The sequence below is a fragment of the Anser anser genome (genome assembly GCF_964211835.1).
Source record: "Anser anser genome assembly, chromosome: 5".
In the NCBI taxonomy this organism is placed as follows: domain Eukaryota; kingdom Metazoa; phylum Chordata; class Aves; order Anseriformes; family Anatidae; genus Anser; species Anser anser.
This window is the reverse complement of record NC_139725.1, coordinates 11,129,769-11,155,445: the sequence shown is the minus strand read 5'-3', so window position 1 is coordinate 11,155,445 and position 25,677 is coordinate 11,129,769. Positions and strand designations below refer to the sequence as shown.

The window sequence follows — 25,677 nt, the reverse complement described above, 5'->3', positions numbered from 1 at the left end:
ATAAACAATTTGGATGTAGGACTAGAAGGTGTTTTGAGCAAATTTGCCGACGACACCAAACTTGGAGGAGTTGTGGACTCAGATGAGGGTGGAAAGGCCTTGCAGAGAGATCTGGACAGATTGGAGAGCTGAGCAATCACCAACCGCATGAAGTTTAATAAGAGCAAGTGCTGGGTCCTGCACCTGGGACGGGGCAACCCTGGCTATACGTACAGACTGGGCGACGAGACGCTGGAGAGCAGCCCCACAGGGAGGGATCTGGGGGTTGTGGTTGATGACAAGCTGAATATGAGCCAGCAGTGTGCCCTGGCAGCCAGGAGGGCCAACCGTATCCTGGGGTGCATCAAGCACGGCATTGCTAGTCGGTCGAGGGAAGTGATTGTCCCGCTCTACTCTGTGCTGGTGCGGCCTCACCTCGAGTACTGTGTGCAGTTCTGAGCACCACAGTACAAAAAGGACATTAAACTGTTGAGAGTGTCCAGTGGAGGGCGACGAAGATGGTGAAGGGCCTAGAGGGAAAGACATCTGAGGAGCGGCTGAGGTCACTGGGCCTGTTCAGCCTGGAGAAGAGGAGGCTGAGGGGGGACCTCATCACAGTCTACAGCTTCCTCATGAGGGGGAGTGGAGAGGCAAGGGACCTATTCTCTGTTATCACCAGTGACAGGACCCATGGGAACGGTGTTAAGCTGAGGCAGGGGAAGTTTAGGCTAGACATCAGGAAGAGGTTCTTCACTGAGAGAGTTGTCACACACTGGAACAGGCTCCCCAGGGAAGCAGTCACTGCACCAAGCCTGTTGGAGTTTAAGAAGTGTTTGGACTGTGCACTTCATCACATGGTCTGAATTTTTGGACAGACCTATGTGGAGCCAGGAGTTGGACTCGATGATCCTTACGGGTCCCTTCCAACTCGGGATATTCTGTGATTCTAACTAGTGATAGGACTAGAGGGAACAGCCTCAAGTTGCGCCAGGGGAGGTTCTGGTTGGAAATTAGGAGACATTTCTTCTCAAAAAGAGCAGTCAGGCATTGGGATGGGTTGCCCAGGAAGGTGGTGGAGTCACCATCCCTGGGGGTGTTTAAGGAAAGGTTGGATGTGGTGCTTAGGGACAGGGTTTAGTGGGTGACATTGGTGGTAGGGTGATGGTTGGACCAGATGAGCTTGGAGGTCTTTTCCAACCATAATGATTCTATGAAAGGAATGAGAAATACTGGATTAGGATGTCAGGGGATGTAGTAGGAGCACATGAATGTGGGGATAGAGTCTTGAGTGGATTTTCAGAGAGCTTTGTGGGGTGTATTCCTGCTTAGCTTGATTACTTTTTGAAGAAAAATTGAAGGTCTACTTCTGGGCTTCACGTAAGTGTTTGTGATCACGTAAGATCAGTTTCCTTCGGCCACTGATGATTGTAGAAATCTCTTACATTGTTTTAGGATGTGTTTAGCTGTGTGTTTCATGTAGGATATACTATACAGTCTCATTATTTTGTCTGACAAGTGAAAGCCATGTGGATATTTTAAGGGAGACTGTGCAGACTACGCATGTGAGTACATGAGGCTTTCTTTTAAGGAGACTGGGGAAGCATGTAACCGGCATTTGTCACCTCATCTGAAAAATTACCACTTCATTTCTCAGGCTGAAAAGTCATGTGGCTGTTTTTTTCTGATTTAAAAAAAAAAAAAAAAGAGAGAGAAATTGGAGGAAAAAAAGCATATTTTGTATGATAGGCCAGAGGACAGACTTAAAATTGCAGCACATCAGACTGTTTAACTCTTCTGGTAGATGCTTCTTACAGGTAGCTATGATAGTGTGAACAGGGGATAGGTTGGGCACTTTTTTTTTTGCCTTTTTTTTTTTTTTATATAATGTCTATTTTTCACTTTAATGTGTAAAATTAGTGTTAAAATAAGAATAGCATCTTTGAGAATTTTTATCTACTGTTGTGTTAGGCTGTGGTAAATGTATCTGTGTTACAGCTTTTGATTGATAATATGCACAGCCAAAACGGCTGTTGAGCAAGTATGAAAAATGTCTGATGCAGAATCAGGGTAGTCATTTCCACAGCTCCTTGAACACAAACCCACTTTTCCATGAAACACTGCAAAACAGTTTCACAAGCCCTGTATTTTGTATGAATTACTGTACTGTTTTGTTGAAGCTGAGAAGTCAAGTAGAAGATTTGTATGAAATTTTTGTGAAACTAGTGAGTTTATTTATTCTGATTAAGAAGCCAACAAAATGCATTCTGGCAGGAAATACCAGTTTTGAAGCAAAATTGGTATTCTGCAGCCAGAGGTCTGCAGTCCATTGTTGTATTTACCTTCCTCTCAGAAGTCATATTGGCTATAACAAGATTATACTGTCCCTCCTAAAAATAAAAGGGAAAGGCATTCTGTTTACTCAGTATGCTTAGCAATAGAAAACTCCAAAATGGTTTTTCCTTACATATATTATTTCATAATACAAAAGCCATTGAGTAAATTGAGCAAGATGTATGATCATGTAGTATGTTTCTTGTATTAACATTTTTTCTTAAAAAAAAAAAAAAAGAAAAAAAAACCAAGAACAAAAAAAAAACTGTTGGGAGGGCAATTTATCTGCATCAAATTGCATAGTAGCCACCAGTCATTACATAGTGACTTGTGTATGCTGATGATTGTGAACTCACAGACCATTCTTGTAGAATATCTTACTATTTGTACCACACATTTTATGTAAAATTGAGGTTTTAGTTAAGCCTGTACCTGGCATAACATGTCACCCCTTTCCCAACTTCTGGTGAAATCCTTTGAAATGTTATGTCAAAATGTCATCTCTCCAATCCCGAAAAGTAGCAAAGCCGTGATGCACTTTTGAAATGAGAACAGAATGAGTGTGTGATTAAATCACATTGGAAAAGTATTGAACCTACGAATTTACAGATCAGTGTGAGCCTCAGAAGGTTTGGAAGAACTGTGTTAAGACATGCACAAGATAGAGAGGTGATTTGAGACAGCCAGCACGGCTTCACGAAAGGCAGATCTTGCCTAACCAATCCAGTGGCCTTCTGTGATGGAGTGACGGCATCGGTGGACAAAGGAAGGGCAATGGATATCATCTACCTGGATTTGAGCAAAGCCTTTGATATGGTCCCTCAGCACATTCTTCTCTCTAAATTGGAGAGGTATGGATTTGAAGGATGGACTGTTAGGTGGATAAAGAACTGGTTGGCTGGTGGCAGCCAGAGGGTTGTGGTCAACCGTTCTATGTCTGGGTGGAGGCTGGTCACAAGTGGCGTCCCTCAGGGGTCTGTCTTGGGTCCGGTGCTCTTTAACATCTTTATCAACGACATAGACGACGGAATTGAGTGCACCCTCAGCAAGTTTGCAGATGACACCAAGCTGAGCAGTGTAGTTGATACAATAGAGGGAAGGGATGCCATCCAGAGGGACCTGGACAGGCTAATAAGCTTGTGTATAGCTCTTCAGTATTCTGGAGGAAAAAAAAAAAAAAGTAGAATTACATGGCAAGCTGTGCCACGGTTTTCTAATTGTGAATAATCAGAAGTGGTGAAGCAATTGCAGACTTAAGAAGCTCCCTCTCACCAGAGGAGCCACATTAAGTAACCACTTGTGTAATCCTAAGCCAAATGCCGGAAGTGTGTATTAGTTATGACTGGTTTTGCCTAAGGTTGTTTGAGCTAAAGCATTTTAACTTGCATTTGCAGTGGGATGAGAGCATGCATGCAGTCATTTAATGTTGATTAGCTAATGAATGTTAAGGTGTTAAGCCGTGTGCTTTGATCATTTGCCATTGTTTGTGAAAACTTAAAGAGAACTTTCATTTGCTGTGTGTTGTGGTTGGGGATTTGATGTGTATTGATTAGAATGTTTTTCTACTTGCCTTTTTCCAGGCTTCTTTTCCTTGAAGCTATGAAAGATCTTAATTACTTACGTTAACTACTTTTCTTATAGGATCAGTTGTACATACTCAGCCTTTGAGGCAGTCTGAGCCCCTTCCTTCATGGTACCCCCCACTTCCCCCCAGCATCTTTTAGGGTACATTCTAAGAAGTATCTTAAGGAGGTATCTGTTTCAGAGGGCATCTTACTGGAATCCCTTGAAAATAATAGCTCTATAAAGCTTGTGGCAAACGTCACTGTCTATAGCTAAGGGTTTGTAACTTGGATATAAAATACTGTGGTGCTTGTATGAAGTCAAGCATATGAGGGCTAAGCTAAGTCGAATGTATTACTAGGCTTCACATTTAACAATGTAATGTCTTTAATAGTGTTGGAACAGAAGTCCATGCACTTAAGAATAGGATGTAAAAGAAATTCTTTCCTACCCATATATTGTGTGTTTCCACGACAGTTAAATTGCTGTCATTCACAAGAGTACGGGGAGATCTTATAAACACACTTTCACGTTGGAATTGGTTATATTTTTCACTTATATATATATATAATTCAGTGCAAGACAACTATGTGTAGAGCTATTTTTTTTATGTATACCTAGGTTCTAATAACATAAGTCACTTTGATTTTTTCACTTGCATTGCCTAATATCCTGAGAACATTGTAAATAACCAGATGCACTAATATTGCTCCTTCATAGCTCTGTACAGTATCTTTAAGAATAGTACCTGCCTCTGTGTACACGGAGGTGGATACATTAACACACACACATGCACGTGCTGGATAGACATTTCTTTTTTTGAGCAGTATGGCTTTTAAGTATCTGTTGTTTCCATTTTCATGTCTCCAAAGCTTTTATGTGAATTCTTCCAGCACATTTCTCATTATTCTCTCAACCTTTCCTCTGCTGGATGGCTGGGGTTTCCAGACATATAACCTGAAATGTCCTGGGAGAATTTACATAAAAACAATAAAGCCAAGGAAATGGAAACCACAGAACATATACATTTTTTTCAGTCTTTGCTAAGTTCGTTGGTTAATATTTACAGAGGAATTCAATTTTCCATATTAACATCCTTTTCACTGTTAAGCAAATGTGGGAGAGTGGGATAGTAAGAATCATTACTTAAGTGAATGTTCTGGGTTGGGGGGCTATATGTTAATCTCATTAATGATTCAAAGATTTTACTTTTCTCCATTTCAGTATGTCAAGAAGAACATACCATGACCAAAGGGAAAAAAAAAAAAAAGTAGGTGTTAATGCAAAACTTTGAAAGGCCTTTTCTTTCTATTTAAGAAAAGTATAAAGGTTGGTTGTTTATTTGAAGAAATAGAATGGAATACTGGTTTCTGTTATCTTTATATCTAGCATACTCCGAATGCAAATCATTAAAACCAATACAGCTTCTTATAGGTTCAGTTATACAGTAAAACAATTCCAGTTTCTCTTGAGGGGCACTTCTTAATAATGAGTTATGTACCTCTCTGTGAAATGCTTCTGGCTGGTTTAGTCCAGACCTTCCTGATGGTAAGCCTGTAGGATCACAGAAACCACTACCATAAATGCCCTATTGTCCTGATGTCAATATCTTCTGCGGAAAAGGCAGACTTCGTTCCTGTCTCCAGAGTTTTTAACCTAAAGGTCTTCTTGTAAGACCAAGTTTTTCCCACACGTTGCAGAAAATGGATGTGCAGAAACGGGATCAGGAAAGCCAAGGCACAGATGGAGCTGAACTTGGCCAAGGATGTGAAGAATAACAAGAAGGGGTTCTACGGATACATACGCAGGAGAAGACAGGCCAAGGAGAGTGTTCTCCATCTCATAAACAAGACGGGAGAACTGGCTTCCTCAGACATGGAAAAAGCTGAGGTACTCAATAAGTGCTTGCCTCAGTCTACACTGTTGGTCAAGTTTTCTATGTCTGTCAGGACCCTGAACCTCAAGGAGAGGGTGAGAGGAGTGGATTCCATCCCACTGTGACAGTGGAACAAGTCTGGGACAGCCTGATGAAATGGGATGTCTAGAAGTCCATGGGGCCAGGTGGTATACATACCAGGGTGCTGAGAGAGATGGCTGATGTGGTTGCCGACATACTCTCCATCATATTTGAAAAATCATGGCTGTCGGGTGAAGTCCCCGGTGACTGGAAGAAGGGAAACATTACTCCCATTTTTAAGAAAGGGAGAAAGGAAGACCCGGGGAAGTACAGGCCGGTGAGCCTCATGTTTGTGCCTGGGAAGATCATGGAGCAGATCCTCCTGGAAGACATGTTAAGGCTTGCATGAGATAGAGAGGTGATTTGAGACAGCCAGCACGGCTTCACGAAAGGCAGATCTTGCCTAACCAATCCGGTGGCCTTCTGTGATGGAGTGACGGCATCGGTGGACAAAGGAAGGGCAATGGATATCATCTACCCGGATTTGAGCAAAGCCTTTGATATGGTCCCTCACCACATTCTTCTCTCTAAATTGGAGAGGTATGGATTTGAAGGATGGACTGTTAGGTGGATAAAGAACTGGTTGGCTGGTGGCAGCCAAAGGGTTGTGGTCAACGGTTCTATGTCTGGGTGGAGGCCGGTCACAAGTGGCGTCCCTCAGGGGTCTGTCTTGGGTCCAGTGCTCTTTAACATCTGTATCAACGACATAGACGACGGAATTGAGTGCACCCTCAGCAAGTTTGCAGATGACACCAAGCTGAGCAGTGTAGTTGATACAATAGAGGGAAGGGACGCCATCCAGAGGGACCTGGACAGGCTGGAGAAGTGGGCCCATGAGAACCTAATGAGGTTCAACAAGGCCAAGTGCAAGGTGTTGCACTTGGGCTGGAGCAATCCCAGGTATTTACATAGACTGGGAGAAGAAGTTTAGAGCAGCCATGCAGAGAAGAACTTGGGGAGTCCTGATGGACAAGAAACCGGACATGAGCCGACAGTGAGCGCTTGCAGCTCGGAAGGCCAACTATGTCCTGGGCTGCATTAAAAAAGGGGTGGCCAGCAGGGAGAGGGAGGTGATTGTACCCCTCTGCTCTGCCCTTGTGAGACCCCACTTGGAGTACTGCGTGCAGGTCTGGGGCCCCCAGCACAAGAAGGATGTGGAGCTCATGGAACGGGTCCAGAGGAGGGCCACTAAGATGATCAGAGGGCTGGAGCACCTCTCCTATGCAGAAAGGTGGAGGGAACTGGGCTTGTTTAGCTTGGAGAAGAGAAGGCTCTGGGGAGACCTCATTGCGGCCTTCCAATACTTGAAGGGAGCTTATAAACAGGAGGGGGAATGCCCGTTTGCTTGTGTTGGTAGTGATAGGACAAGGGGGAATGACTTTAAACTAAGACGGAAGATTTAGGTTGGAAATGAGGAGAAAGTTTTTCACTGTGAGGGTGGTGAGGCACCACTGGTGGAGGTTGTCCAGAGATGTTGTGGATGCCCCATCCCTGGAGGCATTCAAGGCCAGGCTGGATGCGGCTCTGGACGGCCTGCTCTAGTGGTTGGCAACCTTACCCAGAGCAGGCGGGTTGAAACTAGATGGTCTTTAAGGTCCTTTTCAACCCAGTCCATTCTATGATTCTGTGAAAATACTGGTACTTAATTAGTAGAAATGCCAGGAAACCCAAATATTTTCATCTGGTGTTACAGTACTCCACAACAGTGATGACTTGTATTTTTTATATTAATTTCATATTCTTTTGGTTATGAGTTTGTTCCTAGTCCGATGCTAAACCAAAGTTAAGGGCTAGATAACCAAAAAGCATCACAATACACATAATATATTTATTAGAATATGCTAGTTCATAGCTGAACTTGAAATATTGCTGCTGGCTACCTGAATAAGACAGGAAATTATCAGTGTTAAAACAATGAATTATACTTAGAGAAAATAAGAGCAATGGGAAAAATAAACAAAAAAACACAGAGTTGAGATGGTAGCACATAGGATATTTGCATAAACCTAAAAGCCATCAGAAAAAAAAATCATTGTGATTCACAGCTGTGGATGGCGTGAAGGTGATGGGTGAAGTTGAATTCATGGAATTAAGATAAAGGTCTAAATGAAAGGTCTGCTTCATTAAAGATCCCCCCCCCCCGCCCTTTTAAATAAATGTAACAGTATTAAACCTGGAAATAATCAAATTCATATTAGTTCAATTACTTCTAATGAAAACACTATTTTCAGTTGAAACCACTGCTGCAAGCATCTTCATATTTCTTAATGTTACAATAGCTTCCTTTGTTTTAGAGAAATACATTTGAAACTCCTCCAATAATTACTCTCTAATAAATCTATTGGAGTTGTGCACCCTGCACAGAGAAAATAACACAATGGAGTATTATTATTTGTGTCTCTATTTCTGTGAAATGATGCTCATCAATTGTTCGGAAAAGAAGTTCTGTTAACTAACAACTTATGACCCTTAAGGGCTGGAATCAGTTCCTTTTTATTTTTAGGAAAAGTTGGATCTATGGATTTAGTAGTATTTAGAAAAGGGACAGTTCAGAGCTAGTCTTCTAGACCTAACTTGCCTACAATTGACGGTTCAAAAACACCTAAGGGAGTCATGTGCCTGGATGCAATAGCAAGTCAATGGGAACCAGATGCCTAGGGGTCTTTAAATCTCTCAAAAATTTGTGTGTAAATAGAAATTCTTGCATCTAGCCTAGGGATCCTCATTCGTCTAACAAAAGCATCCCGTGCACCCAGAAGATATTCAGGATTGAAGCTTTAGACAGGAATTATATTTATGGTTTATCCTCTGTGTGTAACTCACTTAAATACTTCATTCCTAATGGATAGATGCTACAAGCTGTAGTATAGAAATGATTCATCTGAAAGAATAGTCCAGAACATTTCCGTGGGAGAAATCTAAGTAGATTTTTAATCTCTAAATTTGCTTCTGTTTACTTGGGTAGTTAAACAGTAATTTGAGGGGTTAAATTTTTTTACTGAATTAAGTTATTAAATGAAATGACTTGGGATAAATAAAAATATTAGTTTCAACAGGAAAACAATCTTGTTTAATTTTCTTACCTAGTTTTTAAATGACAATTTAAAATGAAATTATTTATAACATTTAAAAACTGAAATATTTTCTAAAAGCATTCTAATTGTATAGTAACATTGAGGATGTATGGTTACCTTTACCCCCCAAATTTTTGTTCTAAGCAAAGCATTTGTTTGGGAGGTTCGACTTCAAGTAAGACACTTTCCAGCCTTCTGTTGGAAAAAAATTAACCTCCCCTTACACTTTTAGTGATTGTTCACTGGTTTGAACTGCTCTTTGCTAACCTGATCAATTCAAAGGGCTCAGAAAAGAAGAAAAGGTCTTGTCTCTCTCCTGTTGAGAGGGTTGCGATAAATGGCCTGGTTGAAAATTATTTTCTCTGGCTGGTGTGGGAAGAACTACAAAAGAGGAAGAATTGGAAATGTAGGGTCGGCCTGGTAGGATGCAATGGTTTCTCAGACAGTAGGCTTAGAACCAAAAGATGTTTTTCTCCTTTTGCTTAAGGAGACCATTGTTTATTATTTCGTTGTTTATTCCTCTGGTGGAAGATATCATCTTTTCTAACAGTATTTTGTTCTTCCTGGTTTCCAAGTCCTTTTCTTTTACAGTCTTGACAAAATTTTCACAGGGGAATGAATTCAAGATGTGTACTTAGGCTTCATACTAAACATGTAAGGCTCAAGTTATACACGCTACATTGGTTCAAAGTAAATTGTACTACAGATATAACAGTGTGCAGATAAACGTGTTTTGTCTGCCTAACCTGCTACTTTGGCTAATGCACCGCTATCTCAGATCGTTTGAATTAACTAGTCTGCTGGCAAGTACTGACAAAGGTATTGGTTTAAAAACAAAACAAAACAAAAACCCCACAACTACACAGATGTGATTTCAGTTTTGTTAGTTTTATTACGTGTTGGTTTAATTAGCAAATTGCAAACAGTGACTTCAGTCGTGTTCTGAATATTTCTCCAGTTGTAATACTAACAGAAGTTTATTTGGTCAGATTTGGTCATGGATTTCTTCTTAAATTTGTCTCAAAACAGATTCAGTGCTTCAGTTCTTAACAGCTCACAGAACACCTCAGTTGTAACTGGTCTTCATGCAAATGGCTGCCATCTTCAACAAAGCCCAGTTCATCGTTCCAAGCCCCATGGGAGAGTTGTTGAACTTTGTAAAACTGGGAGTCTTTGTGAGATTTGAGAATTTTTCACTATCTTTTCAAGGAGAGAGATTCTGGAATCCTTTTTCCAAAATATACACATTGTGTGTCTGGCATTCTTTGTATTTAATTTTGCTTTCAAAGTAGTGTAAATCTTTTGGCTTCTTTAACTTTTCTCTTTATTTTTGTATTTTATAGCATTTAATGAAGAAGTATCCCATGAATTCAGACTATATGTAGAATGTGAAATATGATTATCTGCTCCATTTAGACTATCACATTTATTGTGTTTGTAATCTAATTTTTATTATTAGAATAATGAAAATTAAAGCTACCCTAGGGAAGTTGTGATTTCTGTCTATGTCCAGTAAGACTTAGTGTTTGATAAAGCAGAAGATGCGGATCACTGGATATGTCTTAGTAGATAATTCTCTCTCTCTCTCTCTCTCTCTCATATATATATATATATATTTATATAAATTTATATATATATTTATTTATTTAAATTTATTTATTTATATATATATATATATATTTATGTATATATTTCCTGATCAAAAATTCACATGCTTAACTGCTGGTATGGAAATAACATAGTCCTTATGACAGATTTAGACCCTACCATTTGTGTAGACTAAGACTGAAGTACATCAAAGTACTGTCTTTACCATCTTTTTCACAGAATCACAGAAGCATCTAGGTTGGAAGAGACCTCCAAGATCAGCTAGTCCAACCTCTGACCTAACAGTAACAAGTCCTCCACTAAACCATATCGCTTAGCTGTAAATCTAAACGTCTTTTAAAGACCTCCAGGGATGGTGACTCAACCACTTCCCTGGGCAGCCTATTCCAATGCCTATCAACCCTTTCAATAAAGAAGTTCTTCCTAATATCCAACCTAAACTTCCCCTGGTGCAACTTTATCCCATTCCCCCTTGTCCTGTCACCAGGCACGTGGGAGAATAGACCAACCCCCACCTCCCTACAGCCTCATTTAAGGTACCTGTAGAGTGCGATAAGGTCGCCCCTGAGCCTTCTCTTTTCCAGGCTGAACAACCCCAGCTCCCTCAGCCGCTCCTCGTAAGACTTGTTCTCCAGACCCCTCACCAGCCTCATTGCCCTTTGGTTGAATAAAGCCTGAGGGCCACAGATAAGTAGCGCAGCACTTGATAGTAGATTCCATACGGAGTTACCAGCATTCACATACCTCATACTATCGGATACCTGATCTGAATGTTCAGTCATAGTTGTTTGGTCTCTTTTGTTCCTAATTCTTCTCACTCACCAAGCTTGTGATATTTTGCACAAGTGTTTTTTCTCATTTGTTGAATTATTTCTTGATTTAATTATTCTGTGCGCTGTTTATTTGGACTTGAGCCAACATGCTAAATTAAAAGATGACAGTGAATGATTCTTAATATTGGAATTCTGACCCTGGTCTCATTTGCAAGCATGACTGTAGTGTTCACAAGGTAAAACACTAGCTTTCTATCTATAGCTTTCTTGCCTCATTATTGGATTTAGGCATCTGGTTTCAAGGTTGGTCTGAAATTTGATCTTTCTGAAATTCTCTCAATGTGTTTCAGCAACATATGTCATTAATGAAGGGAGTTGGGTAACCGGTCTCACCATCGTTTGTAATTCAGCCTATGACAGGCAGCAGGAAAGCAGAAAAGCTTCAGCCAGCTCCAATTAGGAAAACATGCCCAAGGCCCAGGCTATAGTATAAACAGAGGTATGTCAGGCTCCTCCCTAAAAGGAAACCAAAGAGTACACTGGGCTTTGATGCTTCGCTTTTGGGCTGAACAAGAAACCTGTTGAACAAAACAAAGTAATTTTGATATTGGTCTGGCTAACGGCAAGGATAAAAAGGCATTCCAAATGAAGAGAGAGAGAAACTTGAGGAGGATGATCTGTGGATTGCAGATGCTGAAGTAACCTCTATGCAAAATAATGTCCTCCTAAATATGAAATTTCCAGAGTTGTATAAGCCTACTTTTGTCTGAAACAAACAGACTGAAAATATAAATGCTAGTCATTTGACAGCAATTAGATATTATCTTATCACATTTCAAATAGCAATGCTGGGATCTGGGAGGATTCTGCTGAAGGAAACTGTCATTCCACAACATGTCCCAACATGAAGAATAATGTCACAGGCAGGGCCAATGCTGGAATTGAGCAACTTCAACACAGCAAGAAGAATACCTGCCAAAGAGGTAATACATTTAACGAAGTAATATTCTCATTTCTGTTGAATTCTCAGTCTATGGCATCAAAATGTTTGAGTCTCTTACCTCACAACTGCCATGACATATTTATATTACATCTTATAGATCAGAAATCTGAAGTATCTGGAAGGTTAAGTAACTTTTCCAAGATCACAGATTTCTTATTTTCTTATGACAGCAAATGAGTATCAGAGCCAAGGCTATTCCCAAACCTCCTAACTTCCCTTCTCTAATAGCATATTACCAGATACACAGTTCGCAGTGTAAAGAAGGAGGAAAGACAGGGAAAGAAAATATGTGCAGGACTCTTCAATAAATTAAATTAATATATTGGGCCCATCTTTATAGAATTCTCTCCATTTGTTAATGTTGGACTACTTTACAAGGGGAAGTTTTTATGTATATGCCTATTTTACAGATGGGAAAACTGAAATAAAAAGTAATTTGATGAAACTTGTACAGCAGATTATTTTGCAGGGCTGGCAAAAGAAACCAAGTCTCCTAACCTCCCACGAGACAGGAATAACTTATTAAATGAGCTTGCATTCATCTTGTCTCATTTTGCAATGTGACATGGGGAATAATGTTCTTTCCATTAGGAATGCTTCCATGATGCTTCTTCCATAGAAGAATGAAAAGGAGTGCTGGAATCAAAGCATTCCCTAAGGTATAAGATCGAGTGAACTGAGCAGTTAAAGGAAAAGGGAACTGGAAAAGAATAGCAATAGTATCTCAAAGAGGGGAAGAAAATAGCTTCTGAGGAGAATGAATTTGAAATGTTGGTGGAGAAAGTATAAGGTTGAGGAAGAATTGCTGAAAAGTAGTGTCAGAAACACCAGGAGAAGGGCTGGAAGAGCTTTGAAGGTAGTATGGAAAGAAAATCAGGCTTGAAGAGTGCCAAATTTTCTCCTGTAAGGACCGCTCTGCCTCTCTTTCCTCCAGATTGTTGGACAGGCAATAAAGCTTTTGAATTCTATCGTTACAAAGGCGGGTTTACTAGAGTTACGCATGTTGTGAGCATGCATCACTTCAAATGGGGTAGAATTGTCTGTTACTTTTTACTTCATGAACAGAGCAATCTGCAAAAAGTTGATTTGAACTTGGAAGATAGCCAAAAAATCTCTGCTTTATGGGGGTTTTCATATGGAAATAAGATCCTGAATTGGACTCTTAAAGTTGCTCCAGTGACCAAAATAATTTCATACACAGTCCAATAAACATAGGGAATAAGTTACTGGGAGGGGAAATTGAGGCAAGAAATACTAATGATTATAAGAGGAAACCTAGGTATGTGTTATGAGAAGCAAGACATTGAAAGGTGAAGAGAAAATGAGGGAAGGCAGGGTTTTGACCAGCCAGGAGGGAGCAGGTGTTATTAGTCTTTTAGAACATTTTCTGTTTTAAAAATATTTTGAATTCTTAAGCAATGAATTGGTCTTCTGATATTCTTGGTCTGGAAAATGTGTTACTTTGAAAAAACTGTTGTGTGCATCTGGAATGTTTGCTTTTTGTTTGTAAATTGCTTTCCAAAGCACAGCATCTATCAGTTAAATCCTATAAAGATTATTTTGTGTTTTTTGAGTCACTATACAAGAATCTGTTTTAAAATATATATATATAAAACCCAGAACATTTCTGATACAACAAAGCAATGTTGTTTTGGTAGTTGTTGGCATTCTTGAATCCTCTTTTTCTCACTGGTGCTCTTTTGCTCTTAGTAGCTAAATTCTGATGCTTTAATTTGTCTTGAAACAGCATCTTATTTTAATGATTTGTCCATCACAGGAAGAAACCAGCTACAAAGTCCTGTTCCATAATATGTATGGAAAGTAGAAGAGATTATTTATGTTTATTTGTGCTCAGTAGCATTGTATATACTAAGCAACGTGGATATAATTGTTATTTCTTTAAATTATTCTGTTAGTGAATATGCAAACAGAAAATGTTGATAAAACTGGTTTCAAATTCAAGCTGTTTTAGTCCATAAAGACACTGACAGAATATAGAGAACAGAATGAAATTGATAATATCAATAAGTTCATCTCACCCTGTGGCAGAACTCTCCTTACAAATAAATTTACTTTCTGAGAGGTGTGTGAGAAAAGAAAAGATGATGCACTGAATTAAGTATGATTAATTTGTCTGACCAAGCAGTAGGCAAAATCTGAGAATCAAATATGCATTTTCCCATCACTGTTTACATTTGGGCTGAGAGGTATTTGAGTTGGTTTCAGTTGTATAGTCTTCTGAGTCACTTGCAATTGCTATACTGTCTCATGGAGACGGGAGTGCAGTTACATACATGGCTTGGAGTTTTCTTCTTCAGTTTCAGTTACTTCAGGAAGGAATAAAAGTGCCATGAGGCCTATGTAATCTCTGTTGTCATTTAAATAATCCTTATCGATGTGATATCTGAGATCCTCCTATTTAAGAAAATAAAATAACAATCTGTCATTCTTGTTAATATTTAAGGTACTGGTTTGTTTGGAGACAGATTATACTGTTATAATCTAATTGTCAAACAGAACATATAATTTCTCCTTCTAATCATTGTGTCAACTCCAGTAGTTTTCTTGGAATGACAGCTGTAAGCTCTGTATCCATGAGTAAACTATTATGACCTTCTCAGTCAAAAAATACTTCTCTGTAAAAATCAGAATTGTGACAGCTTCTTGCCAGCGGTGCATATCCGTAAGATGGGTCCCCGAGAGGCTTATACTATGCACCTTGAGCTTCTAAGCAGTTTATATATGCTGGTGCATGGTACATCAATTCAGGTATGTGTATTCCATAATGATGGAAAACTGTTCCTGGGTCTAATTTAATCTAGATGCTTACCCTGACACTGACTGAAAGATTAACAATAGGTATGTTTTAATAAACATGATGCAGAGTAAGCAGTTAACTTTTATTTAGGCTTACCATGACAAAAACTTGCTTTTCTCAGATTATAGCTGTTGGTTTCACATATAAGATAGAAAGCAAAGAATTTCAGGACAGTTGTAATTGTCGAAAGTAACATAACTGTACGTTGATTAAATTACATTTCTAGTAAGTTTGCAAGATGGAAGAACAAAGCATTTTACTCTTGTACTGAAGGAATTGTTTGCAGAGTTTTAACAGAGCTTTAAAATGGGTATTCCACTGCAGATTTGATCAAAGTACAATTGATTATAAAATCACTGTGTGCATTGAACTGAATTATTGGAGGATGGAATTAACTTAGAGCAGGCCTTATTTCCATGATAATTAAAATGGAAAATCACTCATGGCTGAATTCATTTCAGCTTTACCCATGGTCCCTTAAGTGGTAAAAAGCATGAAAGTCAACAGGTACAACATTCTGTACTAAATATACACTTTATTCATCATTTCTGCCACTGTGCATCGGTTGCTCTCTGTTCTCTCTATTCTCTTAGCTAACCAAAATGTCCCATTTAATGGCTGTATAGCTACGTGCTTTAAGAGTCTATATAGAATTGGGATGTCTGTCATAAATTAAGTTATATCCATTATATATAATTGATATTAGACTAGTCAATTGTGACCCCGGTTACAGAGTGAAGGAGGAGTACTTGGGGGTTAGAATCCTCTTGAAATATTAATAGATAAGTGTGAGCCTGCTCCAATGCCAAGCTGCAGGACTCTGACTTATTGTTGAACCGGGAAGGTTCAAAGTCTAGGGATATGGCAAACATGATGCCTGTGACTCTTCTCTGCCCACCGAGAACTCCAAATGCCTTTCCACGTTCTCCGTCTTCCTGCTCCCTTCTCTTCCTCCTATTTAGTGACTGCTACTTGAGCTGGCTGTGTACTGATAACCCCTTGCTCCAGTTAATTTTCTCTTCCCACTGGTAGCTGACCTGCAAGAATGATATAGCATCTGCTGGCCACCAGGTGTGTTGATTTTAAGACATTTCTAGACCAGGGCTGATGAATTTCATGGAGGAAAATAGGCCATTGTAATCATCCTTGTTGACCTCGTGCTCCAGAATTTCATGTCTAGTTATCCGCATGTCTAGGTTTATAGTGTGCAACCAAGGTGGAGTAAAACTTCTGGAATTTTTGAATCCTGACTTGTGGTCCCAAAACATACAAAGTTTTTCACATCTTTGGATTGAATTTGCTGCATGTAAGCAGATTAGACACCTCTATGTCTATCTCTACAGTCAAAATTATATGTGTGGAACCATTTTGTCCTAGTCATGGTAACGATTTTGCTCAGGTTTTCTGTGTGACCATATGATTTCCAAACAAGCTCTACCTTCCTCAGTCTCTGTAAGTCGTCCTTCTCTTTCTTCTTTCCAAGTCTGTCTTCAAGTCATCGTCTTCATGTGCCCACTCATATCAAACATATGGAGTGTCAGAAATATGCTCAGAATGTATGGACATTGGAAGTTGAAGGGGTGGAGAGAGAAGTTAGTATATGTGGAAAAAAAGTGAACAAAGCGCTAACATTTCACAAGGAAATGTTTGTGTATTTCCTCTACAAAGGTTAGCAAGAATGTTATTGAAATAACTTTATGTAAAAAAATGTATTTGTGCTGTGGGGAGTTGTATCAAATTTGAAAGCCAAATTCAAATCGTAAAGCATGAAACAGAAAAGTTGTATTCCTGCTTCAAGTGTGAAGCTCAGTGCACTCGTAACTGTGGTGTCACTGGTGAAACATCCGTAGCATTCATTTAATGTACATTTCAGATGTATACTTGGCACTGTGTTCCACTCAGTCTTGCGTGCATAAGATTTGATCTAAGTCACTGGTTTTTGTTCTTCTTAACAGTGGTAATGGTGTTGCATTGGCTAGTCTGCTATTGATTCTTTATGGAATGATAGTAAGAGAGAAATATGAGCAAAGTAATAATAAGGAGAAAACGATTCACATAGATAATTCGTCTGGGAATGTATGCTCTTCTACTATCAGCATCTGTTAGGTTATTCTTTGGGACAAGCTAACACATCAAGGAGTGCACAACCAACCTGGGCTTTGAGATCTCACAACTGCCCTTTCAGTCCTTTTCATTGCTTCACATGCAAATGTGTGTACAAGATTTATTTCATGAGGTCTGGAAAAGCCACACCTTAACTCCCTACGTGTAATTAACTTAACTCACCTAAACTCCTTATGTGAAACTCCTAAACTTGTTTGGAGTCCTGTAATTCCAGAGAACACATGAATCTTAAAGCTTTTACTGGAGACATAACTGCTTCTTTGTGAAATGCTTTCCAAGTTTGCTATGAAGTTGCAGGACTTTTAACTATGCAGAATGGCGTAACAAAGTTGGTTTTATCTCAAGCTGCTCTTCCTATTAGGGTGACATATAAATTGTATTTAAGCTGTTGCTCATTACTATTAAAAAAAAAAAAAGTTTCTCAAGGTCAGATAAAACTTCTGCAAGATAATAAAGTGCGTACAGAAGTTTGCTCATCAGTTCGATTCTCACTCTATCCTGTCTTTATTTTTGGGAAATCTGAGGGCTTTCTTCTCTCTCTCTCTCTTTTTTTTTTTTTTTTTTTTTCCTGACTGAGAAATTGGACCAACCAAAGGAATCTGTCATGCTCAGGGCCATCCACATTTTACTACCCAGAACAAAACTAGGATTCTGTGCAATTCTGTTACCCATCTAGTACATGGCTAGAGCTCTTCATACTTAAATACATCAGCATGCTGATGAAATGCTCTCATTTAAGTAGCACTCATCGTAGCAGTTAATAGTCCATCAGACCAGCATAACACGAGCATAGGAATACAACAAATAACGAAAGATGTGGCCATTCTGATTGGCCAGAAATGAACATCTGCTGCTCAGAGAAGAGGAATTTGCTTACAGTGCAATTATTGAGGAATTGCCCGGCATTAATTGTGCAAATCAAATTTTCCCAGCAGATCAGAGTACAAAGAAATGAATGCAAATGAAAAATAAGGGTCAGCTTGATGTGCTTTTCAGCAATCGGGTTAAGACAATTCTTTCAGTATAATTATACGTAATGTGCTCTGGCTAGAACAATTTAATTAAGTGGATCTACGCTGTGAAAGAAAAAAATAAGTGTGCTGGTTGACTGGAGCACTCTTACGGAAAGTGATAACATGATACCATTAGGAAACTCAACAAGACAATCTACATCCATGCATTAAGAGAAGCAGAAGTCTGAACATCTGTTTCCCGCTATTGAATTCACAAAAGGGGCTTCTCTGTGCAGGGAATAAGTGAATAAACAACAGTTGGAGAAGGTTATCTCTGACGTTTAACAAAATGTTGAAATGTCACGAAAATGAAATAAGGTGAGAAGTAAATAATGACTGCACTGAAGGTGTGCTAAGAGTTAGCTGGGATTCAGCTGGGCAGACGAAGCCCAGACATACATGAACAAGCAAAACCTCTATCCATCACTCTTCTAAAGGTGTAATATAAGAATGATTAATTGAGGAACAGCATACAGTATTTGTTCAAAATGGACTGCAAGGTGGCACGAAATCGTTTTGGAGACATATGGAACAAAGCAGAGTTCCCAAGACACAAAGCTGAAATCCTGCTCCTTTAGCCAGAGGGGAAGAAGAAGAAAAAAAAAATCGAAACGTGACAATCAAAAGAGGTGCTCTTAAGTGCTTAAAAGTTCCAGCAACAACTATCTGAATTAATGAAAAAGAGAGTTTTTACTTAGGTAGGAAGACTTCCTTTCTCTCTCTCTCTCTCTCTCTCTCTCTCTCTCTCTCTCTCTCTCTCTCTCTCTCGTTTTCTTTTCCACAATCAAGAGTCTTGGAAAGGGAGTAATAATAATAAAAGAGAAATGGACCCCGGCAGTGACTCGCTGCCAAGGGCTGTAATACAATATCTCAGCATTTCAAGGGTAAATCAGTGTCAACTGCCTTTGCCGTCCCTCTGAAAAAAAGTAAGTATTTAACTTCCGTTCAGGCTGCGCGGACTGCTGAAATATAGGAAATCGGGTTCTGAGGAGGGAAGGAAAAAAAAAAGAAAAGAAAAAAGAAACCAAAAAGGCGGCTTTCCCCGAGAGAGAAGCCCGGGCGGAGCGGACAGGAGCATGAGGAGCGGCGGGCGGCTGCTGCCGGTCTGCGCAGGTCGGGGCACGGGGAGGGCTCCGGGGGGCTCCGGGGGCTGGGGGGAGCCGTGCCCGCCCCTTGGGGTCTCTGCCCCGGCTCCGGTAGTCCGGGGCCGCTCCGGGCGCTTGGCCCCTGCCTCCGCGGTTAGAGAAAGGGGAGCGCCGCGGGAAGGTGAGCTGCGAGAGGGAAGGAGAGCAGCGGCTGCTGCTGTTGCAGCCGCCTTCCCCGCGGCCAGCTGGGGCTTTTGGGGTCCTCCCCTCCCGCTCTCGGGGCTCCCGGGCTTGGCAAGCGGCTCGGGGGCGCGGCGGGGGCCGCCCGATGTCCCGCGGCCGGGGCTCGCTGCCGGGGCCGCCCCCGGGCACCCCGCGGCGGCCGCGCTTGGTCCTGCCCCCGAGGGGCAGAGCCGGGAGCGGCGCCGATGGCCAAGGCATTAGCTCAGCCGCGCCGCCGAGGGGCCCCGCCGAGGAACGATCGCAGCCCAGCGCCGAGCCGGGCTCCGCGGCGGGTGAGCGGGGGCGCGGGTCGGGTCCCCCCCCCGGGCTCTGGGGCCGCAGGGGAGGGGACGGGGGGACGCGTCCGGCACGGTGGCGGAGCTGGGGGGAAGCGCATGGGAAGGGCTCCGGGAGCCGGCTGCGCCTGCCGGTGCCAGCTCTCAGGGCGACCTCAGAGCCTTGCCGGGAGGATGCTGCGGCAGCGGTGCGCCCCGCTGAGCCCCGGCTCTCCGGGCTGTGCGTCGCGGGGGCACAAGGGCCGGCTCCCGGGGCACCGGGGAGGATGCGCCGCGGGCTCCCCGTGCAGCTCCTGCACGCCTCTGACGTGACTTGGAAATGAAAAACAACCAACCCACTGTCTGTCCTGCGCTGCCGTGTGTTAACTCCCGAACGGTTGCTTCCCCGCGGGGTAGGTGCCGTGCCAGGTGTCGTGGGTTGGTGACGGTTTTGTGGTGTGCATTGCGATTTAATAGGAAAGGAGCCGGCCCTCCAGAATTGATATCGTGGGGTTCGATAGGCCACCTGATTGCCACTGGAGTGCAGTACCCTGGTTGGAACCACAGCCAACCCAAACCTTGAAGGAAGTGAGGTGAGGAAGACTCAGTGCTGTCCCCAAGCTTGCAGCTCTCACTGACTCACTTGGTCCCTTTATTTTTCTTTTTGCCCACGGTCTTATTTCATGTGGCACGCTTACTGCCTGAAGTACCTTTCTGGCTCCGCTGGAAACCTCTCGGTGGAAGCCTCACACTAATTTCAGGACGGAACGGGGAAATGGAACTTCATAATTAAATGCAATGCAGATGAGGGTCGGTTTGTAACACTGTCTGCAGTGTGCCTGCAGCAAGAGGTGCACTTCCACCCCTTGTGAGATGTGCTTATGCCAGGTGCATGTGTATGTGCCTGTCTGGAAATATTTCCTTTTCTAGTTGAGATCTCAGATGGAGATGGAAACTTCTTTTGTACTAATTTTTAATGGCTATTTTGCTTAGATAAGCAGAAAAACATGTGGTAAGAGCCAGGCAAAGAGAAGTCAACTTGAAAGTTTTTGGACTGGGTTAGGAACCAGCTCGGTTTCCAGAAGTTGTAATTTTATGAGCAGGGAGATATTGAACATTCCTCAGGTTTTGTTTTGGTCTATGTGAGAAGGACTCGTTGCTTTCCTTTTGGAAGAGGAGACGTTATCAAGGCAACAAAATTGTTTCTACCAGGCATAGTCCTGGAAATGTCTAGGCTTTCAATGATTAGCTCAGATTTTTGTGTGGTTAACTTCATTTTGGTCTGGACTCAGACCAAGGGCCTTACAGGTCTAAAGTATCAGCGTGCTGCTTCTGCCAGGTTCTGCATCCTCCGCTCCGAGCGCTGCGCGCATTTGTAGCGAGTATATTCATAAAGGAAAGGACAAAGGCTTCTTGTGATTAAAGTTTACTTTATCAGTGTAGATCACATTTTGATGTAAGCCCTTAAAAATTCTAATTGATTAATGAGTTTCAGATGGTGGTTCCCCTCCGGTGCCCCTCCCCCCGAATACGTACAGTATGCTCCAAGTCAATCTGGGAAAGCTCCAGAAACCTTGGGCTAAATTGGTTGTGGTATAGTTTATAAGGATAATAAAATAACTAGAAAAATTGAATTTCCTTTAAAAAATACGCTTGCTGCATCTGTGAGCCTATGTTTTATCTTCTTGTTTATGGTACTGAGAAAACCGAGATTACATATACGCACATTTAAGATGATGCAGATAAGAACGACCTGTCGTGCCTTACGGAAGGGAAAGCTCTGTACTAGCTTTTGAAGAGGAGCTGTGAGAGGTAGAATCATAACTTTACAAGTGACTGTGTTTGTTTTTACACATGCAGAATGGCAGAAGGAAAGAGATGACTGTTCTGCGCTAAGCTGAAAACTGCAGGTGACAAAAATTGCCTGTCTCACATTGACCAGTGAGTGATGGGTCTCTGCTTGTATTCCTATGGCTTCTTTTAGTCCATTTGAAGTATTTCAAGTAGGGGAGCTTTCACAACTTGACTTCAAGTTATACCCGTCTAGCAGATCTCACCATTAAGAAGTTTCCTGACACCAAAGACATCAATTACAGAAGTTGTTAGTTACCCTGTGGCTTTCTAAGGAAGGCATTCTCATCTTCCCCCTCACACCCCCAGCTTCTGCATACATGAGTGTGTGTGCACACGTATGTGTATGGTTGAGGATGTGGAAAAAACAAAAAGCAGTCTTTAGTTTGTGGATTTATATTATTCTTTCCACATCTGAAAAACATGTCAACACCAAGGTAGTAAGACAAAAATCAGTGAGCGTGCTTAAGCTTAGGCATGCTGTGTGTGCAAGTGGCACTTGCTGCTGTGACGGGGTGATTACAAGTACAAATCCCGCTTTGTGGGTAGCATCACTTCTGCTCGCACAAAAGTGTGTTTTGTTACTGCAACTTTATTTATGAACATGGGATCTTTTATTTAAGCTTCTTTTTGCACCCAGCTTACAGTAAGTGAATGATTTTACACAGTCCACTTAAACTCTAGTACAGTTTCAAAAGTTCTGTTCTTTTCCATCTGCTTGAGGTGATTAGGACTAGCAGGGAGATCCAGCAGAGACCCTTGCCAGATACTCATGAGCTCTGTGCTGGCTTTTGATCCTCTGTCTCCTCTCTTTCCAGGATGGCTGCTTTCCAATAGCATTACCTTCTCTCTAAGACAGCAGGAGATTGTCTGCAGTTATAGCCGATACCCCTCTGTCAAAGCCAATGCGCAGTCTAGTGTTCAAGTTCCAGTTCCTTCAGAGAAAACTATTGCTGCTCTCATCTAAGCTGCTGTCTGCTATCTCTACTGCTGACAGTGAAGCTATTGCACAGTTGTGTGTGTGCATGGTATTTTCTCTTCTACGACTAGATAGCTAACATGCTTCCTCCTACCATAGTGGGGGAAACATCATTTCACAAGCTTAAAGCCTCAGTATTTACTTCTGTGAAAGGTTGAGGAAATTGCCTTGGACACTGGGTTCCAAGACTGAGTTATGCCATCTTCTGTTCCAGCTCTGTAGAGTGAGTAGGCCACTGAACTGGCATGTGCACAGATTTTCAGTCCTGGGTAACTCTGCTCTGTCTTCCAGCTGAAAGGAGCCAGTCCATTGCCCTGCCTGCTAGGCAGGAGGGCCTAAACACATCTCTGTTGTACAGTCAGGCAGTTGTACTGTGATGCAACTTAGATCAAGCTGGTGTGGTACAAAGGGGACATCATACAGGACTTTTGCATAAGAGATGATCTGATAGATCTCAACACAGTTCTATATTTGCTTTATGCTTTTTTCCTTCCTGTACAATTTTAACATCTTTTTATTCTTTTCTAACTGAATACAAAGAATAATGCTTTTTTTGCTAGATATTTCATTTCTATACTAGTTCTTAAAAAAATTGTAGAGAGGAAGTGACTCAGAAGGACTTTATCCCTGACCCGGCAGGACTGTATCATGCAGCAAGTAAAAAGTTAAATCTTCCTTTTGTTTATTGAGACCTAAATGCATGTATCATAATTAGGAACAAGGCTGAAGCAACAGTGAAACTCATCTAACAGAGAGCACTGCAGAGCCAGCAGGTTCTCTGTATAAACCATTATGTATGTGTGCTAGGTGGGTAGTTGGGAGTAACAAGTTACTTATTTGCCCGATGAGTTCACAGGCTGGGGCACATGTATTTTCTTTATATCTGCATATATATGCATACACCTACACTCGTACACACTTCTTACAATATAGAGTAAACAATCTTTTCATTCTAATAATGCTCCAATTTGTTGGAAGAGTAGTGTCATGAAAACTTTCTCATAAAGGAAGGTGGTTGGAATCAGGAATGGAATTGAATCCAGGGATATGCAACTGTGGGCGCTTAATTGTTTAATCCAGAAAGTAAGACTGGCCACACAGTTTTGACTCCTGTGTGTTTTAAATACAGAGTGCATTATTCTTGAATCTTTTTGTTCTACCAGTTAACCCCAACAAAAGCCAGTGGAATTACAGAAGATTACTTGTTTGATTCTCTTTGCTTTCATCTGATGATCACTAACAACAATCAGCAGATAGTGTAAGTTACACTGCTGGCAAAACACAAGCAGACAGCTACAATACACAGAAAACTAAATGTACTACTGTAAAGCAAAATAAAAACTTCACTGTTTGGTAGAAGCAAGCAGAGAGAAATATAACCTTTTAGTGTGTTGAATCTGTTACAAGACACTGGGTGTACTGTAAACTATCCTACATTGAATTCTTCAGCTAGACAATAGGTCTGAGAATTCGAGATGTTTTTCTCTTATTGACAGAGGTTGGAAAAAAAAAAAAAAGGAAAAAGAAAGAAAAAGGCTGTGCTGCATAAATGTGACCTGTAACAAAACAGAATGAAAAGTAGTTTAAGACCTTTCCTACTTTGCCTTCAGAATAGGGGGGAGAAATTGCTTTTTGAGGAACAAAGCATTTAGAGGTAAGTTTTAAAAATACTTAGGCATATCTCATGTCAGCTTCAACAGTTCATAGAGAGGTGTAACATATAAAATGAGATATTTGACATGTTTGTGTTGGCTAGTTTTAAAGAGCTGTATATATGATGATTTGATGTTGCTGTTAGAAAGTAGTGAGATTAGGAAAAACAATATTTTTTTGGCTACTTTGTTCATACCTTGTGTCTGCCAAAAGGAAAGGATGAAATAGTTGTTGGAGCCAAAGCGGATTGCCTCCTGAGGTGTAGCCGTGTATCCTTGAATGCTACTGTTTACCTCTGTGGCAAGTTAGGTAATCTCTCTTACCGATATTGCCAATGCTATATTGTCATGACAGTTTTTGCTGCCTCACCAAAAAATAAATATCTTAACATGTCTTAAGGTGGTGAGATGATGGTATAGAATCATAGAATGCTTTGGGTTACAAGGGACCTAAAAGACCACCTGGTTCCAACCCCCTGCCATGGGCAGGGACACTTCCCACCAGCCCAGGTTGCCCAAAGCCCCATCCAGCCTGGCCTTGAACACCTCCAGGGATGGGGCAGCCACAGCTTCTCTGGGCAGCCTGTGCCAGTGCCTCACTGCCCTGAGAGTGAAGAATTTTTTTGTAACATCTAAACTAAACCTACCCTCTTTTAGTTTAAAGCCATTCTCTCTTGTCCTATTGCTAAGCTTCCTGATAAAGAGTCTCTCCCCATCTTTCTTGTAGTCCCCCTTTTAGGTACTGGAAGGTTGCTCTAAGGTCTCCCCAGAACGTTTTCTTCTCTAGGCTGGGGTGTAGGTACTTCACTGATGAAGCGTAGGTGCTTCAGTACTGAAATACTGTAGAGGCTTGAGTTAAACTTAGAGGTTCAGTAGCAGTCAGTGTTTGCATAAAGAATATTCAGGAGTTTATAGCTTCTGTCACAATTTGATAGCTGTACCACAGCTATCTCTTGTAGAATTTGTGACAGGAGCTACAGGTGCTACAGGAGTAGTTGTGCTCTGTTCCTTGAAGGCTTATTTTTAGTTTAAAAATCCAAGGTAGGACTTTCTTGCTTTGATTCTAACAAGGAAGTATTTTACTGAGGTGTAGTGCAGGCTTGCAGAGCAGTGGCAGCAGTGGGGAAGTAGTGGGGAAGAAGAAGAAAATTTCTTCCTCTCAGACACGAAATTAAACTTACAAAGAGATAAAGTTGGATTCTACATGGTTCATCTGCAATTATTCAGGGTTCTTTTCAGCAGAGACTTTTCATCAGTATTGACTTTCTCCTTCTACTGTCCTAACTTTGTCAGCTCTGCAAATTAGCAGAGCTGCAAATCATGGAGTTTCAGTAATTATTGTTAATTCAGGGCTCCTGTTTCAAGCAGAC

At 41.2% G+C, this 25,677-nt stretch overlaps 1 protein-coding gene across 8 annotated transcripts in view; it reads left to right on the top strand.

Moving 5' to 3' along the window:
* Positions 1 to 19,066: 19,066 nt before the first annotated feature.
* The window catches only part of GAS2 (growth arrest specific 2), a 92,854-nt gene continuing 86,243 nt past the window's right edge, over positions 19,067 to 25,677 (top strand). For 2 of the 8 annotated variants that reach the window (XM_083838044.1, XM_083838050.1), the window contains exon 1: positions 19,687 to 19,843. The gene's annotated coding sequence lies outside the window, so the exon portion shown is untranslated. Of the gene's footprint in view, positions 19,170 to 19,196; positions 19,357 to 19,376; positions 19,510 to 19,686; positions 19,844 to 20,030; positions 20,239 to 20,302; positions 20,419 to 25,677 lie in introns of those variants that run through there. The other 6 variants (XM_083838045.1, XM_083838048.1, XM_083838043.1 and 3 more) reach the window with 6 other exon arrangements.